Raw genomic sequence first — 13091 nt, forward strand, 5'->3', positions numbered from 1 at the left:
AACTGAATCGACGTAACACCTTATAATGTGACCCTCTTAAACCTTGCGGTTTCGTCAACAGATCCACAGGCGTGTATCGTTCTTTCTCTCCCAATTTTCAGAGTGACGAGTGATGTGGATAAATTGTGATTAACATGCCGAGTAATAACGTCATGATTCGAAATCCGGACACTTAGTAGCATGTCATTTTCGTTATAGCTGACAAAAAATCATGTAATAACTTGGAAATGAAGAAATATCATCAGGATGTAGTATTAACCGTCAGTTTTAAGAGAATGCATGCAAAATATGTCTTTTCTAACATTTTTTCATCAGAATTTGAAAATTAAAATGACTTGTTGTGCTTCGAATCCCGGACACTGATAAAAGCTGATTCGAAATCCGGACACTTTTGCTTCGAATTCCGGACACTCGATTTTACTTATGAATCGCACAAATTTGGACTGAAATGTTAGTGAATGGCATTCTTTAGGTCTCAAATAAGCTGTTAACATCAAAACAATCGATACTTTATATAAAAATTAGCTAGAATTTAAGGAAATCAGAGCCATAAATTTCTACTTTGCCTTCCCGGTGCTTCGGACGCCTATGAAATATTTCACGTGAAATGTTTCGCATTTTTCATAATCTTATAATTTTATTTTATTCAATTGTTTTGACATTAACTACAGCGTTCAAACAAACTTTAAATGAAAGTTGATGTTAGAATTCATCAAATAACACTGTTTTGACAATCATAATACGAACTTATATCCAAATAATTGATAAAACAAGATGAGGTGTCCGGGTTTCGAAGCGTCCGGGAATTCGAATCATGACGTTATCGGTTTTTTCACCAGCTCTTCTCTAAAAATGCTTTTAGCTTCCCAGTATTCGATAAGTACCCACTGAGAGTTTTGGCTCGAGCCTCGAGTCGATCTGGCTCTAGATCGAGCCTGAATCGAGTCGAGGCTTGAGCCAAAATTCTCACACGGAGAAAAAAGAGTTCCCAAAATCGTGAACAAGCGTTCATGAAAATTGGAACCTCGATCAAAGTGTTCAAATCCCATGGTACGATTTTGATAAACGTACCATGAAATTCGAACACTTTGTTCGTGGTTCTCATTTTCATGAACGCTTGTTCACGATTTTGGGAACTCTTTTTTCTCCGTGCAGTGGGTACACCCAAAAGGAAAAATATAAATCAAAATCTGCAAAAGTGGATTTGCTGCAAAAAAATTTACATTTTATAACATTTTTTGCAGCAAGCCCGTAGCTCATTTTTGCCCGTGTGTAAACATGTAAACGATCTGCAGTTCTCACCAACACATATAATGCTGGCGCAACACTTCAAAGAGAAGAATATGTTGGTGCTCCTTCTCTCTTAATTCATCAAGCGTCCATGGCGCGGTGATAGCGTGTCGGATCAATAACCAAGAATTTGATGGTTTAATCCTCGTTCGGTTAAGGTTTTTTTTTTTGCAATACCAGCAATCAGCAGTCACCAAATTTTTATGTTCCACAAAATTCCAAACCGACCGAGCCACGTAGCCCAGTGGTAACGCTTCCGCCTCGTAAGCGGTAGATCGGGGTTCAAATCCCGGCTCGGACCAACACAACTGGTGATATTTTCCCTTCTGGAATCGATTGCTTAGTAAAGGGAAGGTAGTGTATCGTCACAAACTGGACCTTATCACGACACCTTAGGGAGGCGACCTATGGAATGTTAACATTAACCTTAACATGTTAACATTAAGTTGAGAACGAAACTGCCACTGAATCCGCTTTGTAAATGCCGGCCCCGATACTCTTCAAGGGTGGTACCCTCAGGAACTGGGAAAGATTTACTTACATTTTACAAAATTCCAAAGCTTTTCTTATTTGTAATTTTTTTGTGAAATTTATTAAAATAACGATGAACAAGTTGCATTCATGTGAAGGAAATAAGAAAAACATATTTGAATATGTTGATTATTAGTTAATGGTTTTTATTTAATAAGTTTAAAATATAATACATCATGGAATCAAATTTATTAAATGTTTTGCAACTAAATCTTAAATCTAAAGTTAATTTTCAAAACATCCTATGAGTCTTAGGTTTCCTTTGCAGATAGGACTTTTTGAAAATTTAATCTAGCAATTCAACTGACTAAAAATCTACAACATTTGCTAAGTTTAACCTAATACACCTTTTTTCAAATAAATAATTTGTGTCAGGAGGTTTTATTTTGTATCTTGAATACTGCTAAATTTTAAGACACTTTTCTGATCAGAATTATGAACATTTTGAGCAGTTTTCATTGTACCGGGTTGTTGTTTGGACTTATATAACTAGTATCTGGGCCAAATATGAGCACTCTAGGTCAATGGGAAGTGGGGCAAATCCAGCCCCAACTTTTGAACGTTGAAATATCTCACAAATCTTAAAATGTTGTAACTAAAGCAAATTTAAATTTCAAATGAAATAGGACTAAGGATACAATTAGAAATTACACCCAGAACTGGGTATCGGCATACGAGAGGATAAAGAGCAAGATTCGGTAGTAAAATGGTACTGTGTGCGGACGGAGAGGATAAATCCCGAAATTACCGAGAGTACTATACTCATGGTTCATCTTAAAAAAAAGTTCATCTATCAAAAAAAAAAAAGTACCGGTACCGAGACTCGAACCCAAGACCTTCGGCATATTGAACCGTACCTTTGCCGTATGGGCCACCATGGTTCGGTAAATAAGTGGCGTTCATTTGTCCATATAAGCCACTCAATAGGATGAACTGTTCCAATGAACGAATGAACACGCGAGAGGACTATACTCTCGCAAAATAGCACTTTCCTCACGTTTCTTTTCATGAGGACTATCCCCTCGTTCCTTAACATTGGGTGTAGGATCCCAATAAGGTCATAAAGCCATAAGTACATTTTCATATGCAACGGTCAAAAACACGATTTAAAAACATTTCTGATCATTTTTTGTTATTATAAAGCAAAAAAAAAAAGTTAACGAGACAACCTTTTTTCGATGTATCAACTATGGTTAATTTTTCAAAATTGATTTGAAAATCCATGTTAAAGCTATTGTTGTAGTACAAAGCAATTAGCTTTATCGTTGTGAACAATAATATAAGCAATCTAAGCTTAATTTTAGCACCCAATTGATCAAATCCAAAGGAAATAAATAGCATTTTAGTGAAAAATAGCAACATTTTTAAATTCAAATAAACAGTGTTCCAAAAAGGCAGCAGGCTTAGCCAAATGGTTACGCTGTCCGCGTTGTAAGCGGATGATCATGGGTTCGATTCCCATCTGCTCCAACCTTCCATCGGACGGGGAAGTAAAACGTCGGTCCCGGCCTTGGTTGTTGTTAGGCCGTTAAGTCATTCCAGGTGTGGGAGTCGTCTTCCTGCTATTAAGACAAACATCACACCAGACCAAGCCTGCTCCGGTGGAATTGCTGGCGGCGGTTGGACTCGCAATCCAAAGGTCGTCAGTGCGAACCCTGGGGTGGAAGGTTCCTTGGAGTAGAAAGAGGTTTGGGTGACCTCACTAGTCATGTCTTCGGACTCCTAGGTTCGAGCAGAAACTTGCAATAGAGACTACAAAAGACCTGGGGGTCGTTAATGTGGATGGTTTGATTTTGATTTTGATTTGTTTTTCAAAAAGTGACATCTGGGACTACCATCTGAGACTGAGAATGGTTTGAGTAAGGCAGTTTATCATGTAAAAAATAGGCTTTTTCTTTGAGTGAATATTTTAGAAGTAAAGTTTTGCTCGGGAGGACCCTTGGATCCGATTTTCTTTACATAGTTTCATCTAATTTCTCTTGCTGAGCAAATTTTACAATTGAAACATGAATATAAAAGTTTATTTTCATCATTTATACACTTTACAAACGAAATTAAAAAAAAAAAACGCACACAATGTACCATATAGGCAAAACTCGTATGGTTCGGTAAACGCCCCCCGGAGGTAACTTCCTTGAAGGCACTGGATACTGCAGGATGTGATCACCACTGTCGAAATGGCCATTTTCATGTCCAGCTTAAAAACCACGAATTTGGGACCATCCATTAACCACGTGGAAACTTTTTTGGAAATCTTTTGTTTTCGTTAAGAAGTGAAGAAAGCCACAACCAAATAGGTAATTTAAGTAAGTTTTTAATTTTCAAAATAAATCGTCTAGCGGCTGAAGCTGGCTTATTAAGGAAAAACTCTTCTCAACATCTCATCAGATCAATCTGGCATCCCTGCCCGTACTCAATCCCAGTGGAGCGCACATATCCAACGATCCAAACTGGCTCGACCATCGCGCAAGAGTTCATTGGTCTGCACTGCTTGCAAGCCAGTCAGCCAGCTCAAGCTCAACATTCACCAATTTCCTCGGCTTCGTGCATGCTCACACACTTGGTGGTGGTGGCTCGCCGTCGTAAATTTCACCACCAACACCTCTTGATTTTCCCGCGCACTTGAAGCTTTTCCGGCACTCCTTCCACTCCGTCGTCGTCGTCGTCGGCAAAGGTAAGTGAACTTGAACGGCTCGCAGCCGGGTTCGTCGCTTGTTTTTTTTTTTTTCGTTCGTCAGCGATGCAGCAGAGATTTCGATGACGCGTCTTTGTATTGCTGCTGCTGGTGGAGTAGTCAAAGGTTTGCAGATTAGTCGGTGGATTAATTGAGACATGGTTAAAGCGTTTTTTGTTGTTGTTGTGGTGGTGAGGTTTTTCCCAGAAGGCAACAAGTTCACACGGAAGTGCCTGCGAAGGGTTTGTTGTTGAAAGGGATCGTTTTGTTTTGTTTTGAAGCAATTGTTGAACGAGGAACAAACATTGTGATTATAAGGGTTCCGGCTAATTGTGTGTGAATATCCTGAACAAAATGTAAACATTGGTTAGCGTAGCTTTTTTTTTTGTAGAAGAAGCAATCGTTGCAAAAAAAAAAGATTTTTTATTAATTAAAAAAAAATATGCTTATCTTAAAACCTGTTTTATTGTAATAGTCGAAGACGAGTGGTGTGAATTGTTTAAATCAATTCTAAAGATTTGATACTCAAAAACTATCTTAGGAGCTTGTAGTCTAGATTTATAATCCAAGAAATTTTTATTTTTTTTTTAGCTTTGGACAGCAATTGAGCTTCTCTACGGAATCGGTCTTTTTTCTTTAATTTTAATTTTTGTATTTTTTTATTTTTTTTTTTCATTAGTTTGTTCATATAATTTTCCATACAAATTTGGCAGCTGTCCATACAAAAATGATATGTGAAAATTCAAAAATCTGTATCTTTTGAAGGAATTTTTTGATCGATTTGGTGTCTTCGGCAAAGTTGTAGGTATAAATATGGACTACACTGAAATAAAATGATACACGGTAAAAAAAATTTGGTGATTTTTAATTTCACTTTTTATCACTAAAACTTGATTTGCAAAAAAACACTATTTTGATTTTTATTTATTTTCTGATATGTTTTAGAGGAAATGCCAACTTTTCAGAAATTTCCAGAATGGGCAAAAAATCTTTGACCGAGTTATGATTTTTGAAAAAATACAGTTGGGTAATTCTCTACCAACTCACACGAAATCGGGAAAAGTTGCCCCGACCCCTCTTCGATTTGCGTGAAACTTTGTCCTAAGGGGTAACTTTTGTCCCTGATCACGAGGTCCGTTTTTTGATATCTCGTGACGGAGGGGCGGTACGACCCCTTCCATTTTTGAACATGCGAAAAAAGAGGTGTTTTTCAATAATTTGCAGCCTGAAACGGTGATGAGATAGAAATTTGGTGTCAAAGGGACTTTTATGTAAAATTAGACGCCCGAATTGATGGCGTACTCAGAATTCCGAAAAAACCTATTTTTCATCGAAAAAAACACTAAAAAAGTTTTAAAAATTGTCCCATTTTCCGTTACTTGACTGTAAAAAACTTTGGAACTTGTCATTTTATGGGAAATTTAATGTACTTTTCGAATCTACATTGACCCAGAAGGGTAATTTTTTCATTTAGAACAAAATTTTTCATTTTAAAATTTCGTGTTTTTTTCTAACTTTGCAGGGTTATTTTTTAGAGTGTAACAATGTTCAACAAAGTTGTAGAACAGACAATTACAAAAAATTTGATATACAGACATAAGGGGTTTGTTTGTAAACATCACGAGTTATCGCGATTTTACGAAAAAAAGTTTTGAAAAAGTTACTTTTTGAGTTTCTCTTTGTTTCGTCGTCCGTGTCTGTCGCGGGTGACCATGAACGGCCATGATCGATGACGACCAACTTTTCCAAAACTTTTTTTTCGTAAAATCGCGATAACTCGTGATGTTTGTTAGCAAACCCATTATGTCTACATATCAAAATTTTTGTTATTGTCTGCTCTACAACTTTGTAAAACATTGTTACACTCTAAAAAATAACCCTGCAAAGTTAGAAAAAACACGAAATTTTAAAATGAAAAATTTTGTTCTAAATGAAAAAATTACCCTTCTGGATCAATGTAGATTCGAAAAGTACATTAAATTTCCCATAAAATGACAAGTTCCAAAAATTTTTACAGTCGAGTAACGGAAAATGGGAGAATTTCTAAAACTTTTTTAGTGTTTTTTTCGATGAAAAATACGTTTTTTCGGAATTCTGAGTACGCCATCAAATCGGGCGTCTAATTTTACATAAAAGTCCCTTTGACACCAAATTTCTAATTCATCACCGTTTCAGGCTGCAAATTATTGAAAAACACCTCTTTTTTCGCATGTTCAAAAATGGAAGGGGTCGTACCGCCCCTCCGTCACTTAATATCGAGAAATATGGATCAGGGACAAAAGTTACCCCTTAGGACAAAGTTTCACGCAAATCGAAGAGGGGTTGGGGCAACTGCTGTGTGAGTTGGCGGAGAATTACCCAGTTTGTTTAAAAAAAAAAACGAAATAATGGTCGCAAAAATTATTCAACTTCATTTTTCGACGTAAAATCGAATTTGCAATCAAAAAGTACCGTAGTGAAATTTTGATAAAGTGCACCGTTTTCAAGTTATAGCTATTTTTAGGTAACTTTTTCCAAAATAATCGCAGTTATTCATTTTTTTAAATAAGTGCCCATACCTACAACTTTGCCGAAGACACCAAATCGATCAAAAAATTTCTTCAAAAGTTACAGATTTTTGAATTTTCACATATTATTTTTGTATGGACAGCTACCAAATTTGTATGGAAAATTATATGAACGAACTAATGATGCAAAATGGCTTCTTTGGGCATACCGAAGGCACCACAAAAGTTTCAGCCGGATTAAAAAATACAAAAAAAAATCTCAGTTAAAAAAAAAATCTGTGTTTAATATTTATTCATATTCTGATTCTGATATTTTTCCTATGCAAATATGATTAAAGATATTTTTATTTGTTGTATTGAGCAGTCTGTTAACTAGCCAAGGTGTATTTTATTTTCCTAAAGTTTGAGTTTAATTTATCTGATTGGGTAGATAATGTAAACATTGATATTTGAAAACCTGTTTTCACATCATTCAAACTTGCAAATCAAGTGTCCAAATCAGATGAATACATAAATAGTTCGCTCCGGGGCTCGTGCCACTTTCTGGAGTGTAGCCTGAAGAAACAATGAACAACAAACTCGATCCAGCACAGACCATCCCTCTATCTCTTCATAAATCTGCCTTCATCTTGGCGATAAATATAGATAACAAAAAACAACAACAACAGAAGCTAAATTAAAAGCACCGAGAGTGAAAGGAACGAAAGTGGCGAAAATTTTCGTCTATTGGTTCAAAAGCTCTTCCCACCCCACCTCTTCTTGGAGGAGGCTTCCAGATTCAATTGCCCACACCTCTCTCGGAGAGCTCTTGAAACCTTGCAATTACCGGGGGGCTTTTGTTGGTCGCTGCCCCGGCCACAATGTTACCATATCCGTACTTGGGACCGTCCTACTAACGTCATGATTCGAAATCCGGACACTTAGTAGCATATCATTTTTGTTATAACTGGCAAAAAATGATGTAACAAGTTGGAAATGTAGAAATATCAATGTAGTAAAACAGTCAGTTTCAAGAAAATGCATGCAAAATATGTCTTTTCTAACAATTTTTCATCAGAATTTTAAAATTAAAATGACTTGTTGTGCTTCGAATCCCGGACAATGATAAAAGCTGATTCGAAATCAGGACACTTTTGCTTCGAATTCCGGATACTCGATTTTACTTATCAATCGCACAAATTTGGACTGAAATGTTAGTGAATGGCATTCTTTAGGTCTCAAATAAGCTGTTGACATCAAAACAATCGGTAGTTTATATAAAAATTTGCTAGAATTTAAGGAAATCGAAACCATACATTTCTGCTTTGCCTTCCCTGTGCTTTGAACGCCTATGAAATATTTCAAGTGAAATATTTCGCATTTTTGGTAAACTTATAATTTTATTGTATTTAATTGTTTTGGCATTAACTACAGCAAACAAACTTTAAATGAAAGTTGATGTTGGAATTCATCAAATAACACAGTTTTGACATTCATAATGCGAACTTATATCCAAATAATTGATAAAACAAGATGAAGTGTCCGGGTTTCGAAGCGTCCGGGAATTCGAATCATGACGTTACTGACCGTTCACAAACTCCGTAAATAACGAGCGGAAATCTTTTCAAAGCAAACGTCATCAAAATTGTCGGACTTGTGCGGTTGTAATAAAAAAAACTAACTTAATCCACCTATGTGGTTGATGCCTTCCTCACTTTTTACCAAAAATGGGTAATATGAGTGGTTTTAGCTTTTTTTTTAGATCCAGAAAAAAGAAAACAATATATAACTTATGCGTTAATAACTCGATACAGGGTTGTCAATTCTTCAATGTTTTTGACTTATTGGAAAGGCCTTTTCAATTACTTAACCAACGATGGGTCGGATGATGGATCCGGACATAGTTTACATACATTTAAGTGAGATCCGTCTTCAAAAAAGTACATAAATATCACTTAAGTGGTCATAACTCGAGACAGGGTTGCCAGATCTTCAATGATGTGGACTCATTGGAAAGGCCTTGCAATTGCCTAACGAAGAATGAGTCGGATGATGGATCCGGACATAGTTTACTTACATTTAAGTGAGATCCGGCTTCAAAAAAGTACATAAATATCACATAAGTGGTCATAACTCGAGACAGGGTTGCCAGATCTTCAATGTTTTGGACTTTTTGGAAAGGCCTATCAATTACCTAACCAACAATGGGTCGGATGATGGATCCGGACATAGTTTACTTACATTTAAGTGAGATCCGGCTTCAAAAAAGTACAAAAATATCACTTAAGTGGACATAACTCGAGACAGGGTTGCCAGATCTTCAATGTTTTGGACTCTTTGGAAAGGTCTTCCAATTTCCTAACCAACGATGGGTCGGATGATGGATCCGGACATAGTTTACAAACATTTAAGTGAGATCCGGCTTCAAAAAAGTACATAAATATCACTTAAGTGGACATAACTCGAGACAGGGTTGCCAGATCTTCAATGTTTTGGACTCATTGGAAAGGCCTTTCAATTACCTAACCAACGATGGGTCGGATGATGGATCCGGACATCGTTTACATGCATATAATTGAGATCCGGGTATTTGTGAAAACACATTTTTATACATAACTTTTGAACTACTTATCGAAACTTCAAACAATTCAATAGCGATGTATGGGACCCTAAACCAAGTCGAATGCAACTGGTTTGATCAAAATCGGTTCAGCCAGTGCTGAGAAAACTCAGTGAGAATTTTGGTCACATACATACATACACACACATACACACTAGCGTGGCTCACGGATATATGAAAAAGACAAAAGTGTTCAATTTCGAACGCCTCAACCGGAATTTTGTAGCAATATGGCCCCAAAACATAGCCTGAAATTTTGAGCGCATTTGGTTAAGGTTTAGAACTTCCACCATTGACCTGAAGTTATAAAGAAATTTCAATAAATTTAATTTATTTATTTTCAACTTTTTAACTCTTCTTCGAGTATATTTTTCTATGCCCTATGAATTTTTCTCAAAGTAGTGGTTTCTTATAGGTTTCGATCCGGGGAACAACTTTGTAGAACATCACAAAGCGCTAGGAATTAATCCCGGAAAGATACAGGCAAATTTTTAGAGCACGTTAAAAAAAAAATCCTAGCTCCAAAAAATATCCTGTATCTTTTCAGGATCAATTCCTAGCGCTCTGCGATGTTCTACAAAGTTGTTCCCCGGATCAAAACCTATAAGAAACTTGAGAATAAGAGAATTTGATTGGGTTTTGGGAAACTTTATCTAAGAAGAGGTTAAAAGTGAAAATTTCCCATAGTAAATCTTTAAAAGTTCCATACTAACTTTAGGTCAATGGTGGAAGTACTAAACCTTAACCAAATGCGCTCAAAGTTTCAGGCTATGTTCTGGGGCCATATTGCTACAAAAATCCGGTCGAGGCGTTTGGAATTGAACACTTTTGTCTTTTTCATATATCCGTGAGCCACGCTAATACACACACACATACACACACACATACACACACACATACACACACACAGACATTTGTTCAGTTTTCGATTCTGAGTCGATATGTATACATGAAGGTGGGTCTAGGAGCTTTTAATAAAAAGTTCATTTTCAGAGCAGGATTATAGCCTTACCTCAGTGAGGAAGGCAAAAAAGCATCAGCAGTTGGAACCAAAACGTACACGCTGAAGGTCCAAACTTTCCCATCAATCAATCTTCCTGCCCGGTGTACTTTTACTCACTGCCGAGGAGGGGTGGTTTTGAGTCGTTAACCAACCCAACCCTTTCCCGGCTATTTTTGAAGAAGCTTTTCAGCGTATACGTACAAGTTCAAGTGAACTCTTGACCTGAAAGTAATGCTTCCTCCCAGCGATAACTTCGAAACGGCTCCGATAGCTTCTTTTGAAAACAAAAGTTTATGCTTTAAGCATGAATGGATTGAGCTGATTCGTTTTGGTACAGATATTCAAAAGTCATTCAGATGAAGACTGTTATGCGTATAATCTCCTCTACCGTTGATATTTTTCATTTCATCCCATGGGTGCATCCTATTTAGCATGTAAGCGAAATCAACTTTAAATCTACTTGAGGCGTTTTAAAATCTAATATAAATTTCCAGTCATATTTTTGCCGCAAACAAAACATCAACAATTTACATTCACCGTCCACTGCGAGCTAAACCGTTTACAAATTGAGACAACACATCCCTACCGAGCTGAAATTAACCAACCGCTTTTCGTTCCCAAGACAAAGTTTTTCCCTCCACCTAACCATAACTAGTAATCCACCAAAGCACACAACACCGGAAAAGTGAGACTAGAGAGCAGCAAAAAAGCTAAAATTAAACAACATCATAAAACATAAACTGCCACAGGCAGGCCACACTATAATTAAGCAGCCCGGGCTTGGGACCCAACGTAGCGTCGAGTCTCGCGAGGGCATTGTGCCACGCCATGGGACGTATGGGTTTCGGGGGACCTCATCTGGTTATGTCACTCGGTTTTGGGGGGACCCCGGGAGAATGTGACCCAAGAGAGGGGGAAAACTAGTTTAGAGTTAAGAGTTAATCATAAGTGCTTGAGCATGGTGCGTGGTGGAGGGGGAGGTGGTGGAAAAAAAACACTTTCACGCTCACTTGAAGCCTCGAGGGGTGTGCATGGGGCTCGTTCTGGTGAGCTTCGGTTGAGAAAGTTTTGGTCCTACGAGGCGGAGAATTACGCTTTTCATAAACGGTTCCAGTCGTTGCCACAGTGATTCCCCGTGGTGTGAATGGGATTATAAAATTTGCTCAGGATCGGTACAAGGTCTGAGGCTGTACCGTCTATTTTAGTTTGAAAAGCAATTTAGTTGAACAAAATGGATTGGTTTTCTACCAAACTTAATTGAATTATACAACATTTTCCTGGATTGACGAAGGCATACATGCTGCATCAAATGTCCTGTAACGAGATAAATTTTAGTGAACCATTTTATTCAATGGGTGAACTTTTATCAGAATGAATCTGTGAGAAAAACGGTCTTGATCATCTCTTGAATTATTCTCACTGTCTTGGCACAGTAGAGTGACAAAAATAGGGATATCTCTTGGGTCGATTCTTTGGGAATAACTAACAATGCCATTTTTTAGCCAAATCGGATAAGGTTTAGGTGGAAGTTGAAGTGTATGAGAAATACATCGCTACTAGAGGTGGGCAAAGAAAGAGCGAGCCGCTCAAAGAGCCGGTTCACTGAAAAGAGCGAACGAACCGTGGCTCAGAAAAAAAGAATCGCGGTTCTTTTTAAACTTCGATCTTTTGAAATAACCGTTTCAAGATGGCATGATTTATGTTATATATATATAATTTATTGAATTTAAAAAAAATAGTATTAAATTTGTTTTTGAGAATAGAAAATGCAATTTCAAATATTTCAATGCAAATAAAAATTTATCTCAAAAGTAAATGATTGTCTAAAAAAAATTTAAAAAAAATCAAAAATCATAAACAAATCACAACTGATTGTACACTAAAGTAATACCAGAATACGAATTAGAGCATTTCAAATTGCATAATTTGTAAAATATTACCAAAAATCTACTGAATAGTTTAGAGATTTTTGAAAAAAATAAACCCTTTTGTCCGATTAAACTTTAGCGTTTATAGACTTTATCGATTAAATCAGAATGTAGAAAAGAGTTCACAGAATATTTTCTTCAAATAAAACATCAGCATTAGTTCAATTCTTGCAGAAATAAACGCAATTAAAAACAATTTTTCCAGCATCCTAGATTTAAGTTTGGATGCCATTCAATTACTCGAATGTTTAGGTTCGAGTAGAAATCTTGACAAAGAGACCACCAAGACCTATGGTTTCCAAGGGCATCTTCTCGTTTTCAGTTTTAATTTGTTTTATCAAATAATTTATAAAAGTCCAATGTGAAATAACTTATAAAATCACACGATTCTTAAAAAACCCTTTTTATCCAAACTTTGAAAAAGAGCGAAAGAGCCGTTCAAAAGAGCGGTTCTTTTTAATGAGCGAACGAAAATGAGCGGCTCCTCAAAAAGAGCGGGTTTTCCCACCTCTAATCGCAACAGAACTTTACATGCATAGGGAGATCCAAAAAGTACTTT

The sequence above is a fragment of the Culex pipiens genome, chromosome 1 (genome assembly GCF_016801865.2).
Source record: "Culex pipiens pallens isolate TS chromosome 1, TS_CPP_V2, whole genome shotgun sequence".
NCBI classification, from domain to species: Eukaryota; Metazoa; Arthropoda; class Insecta; order Diptera; family Culicidae; genus Culex; species Culex pipiens.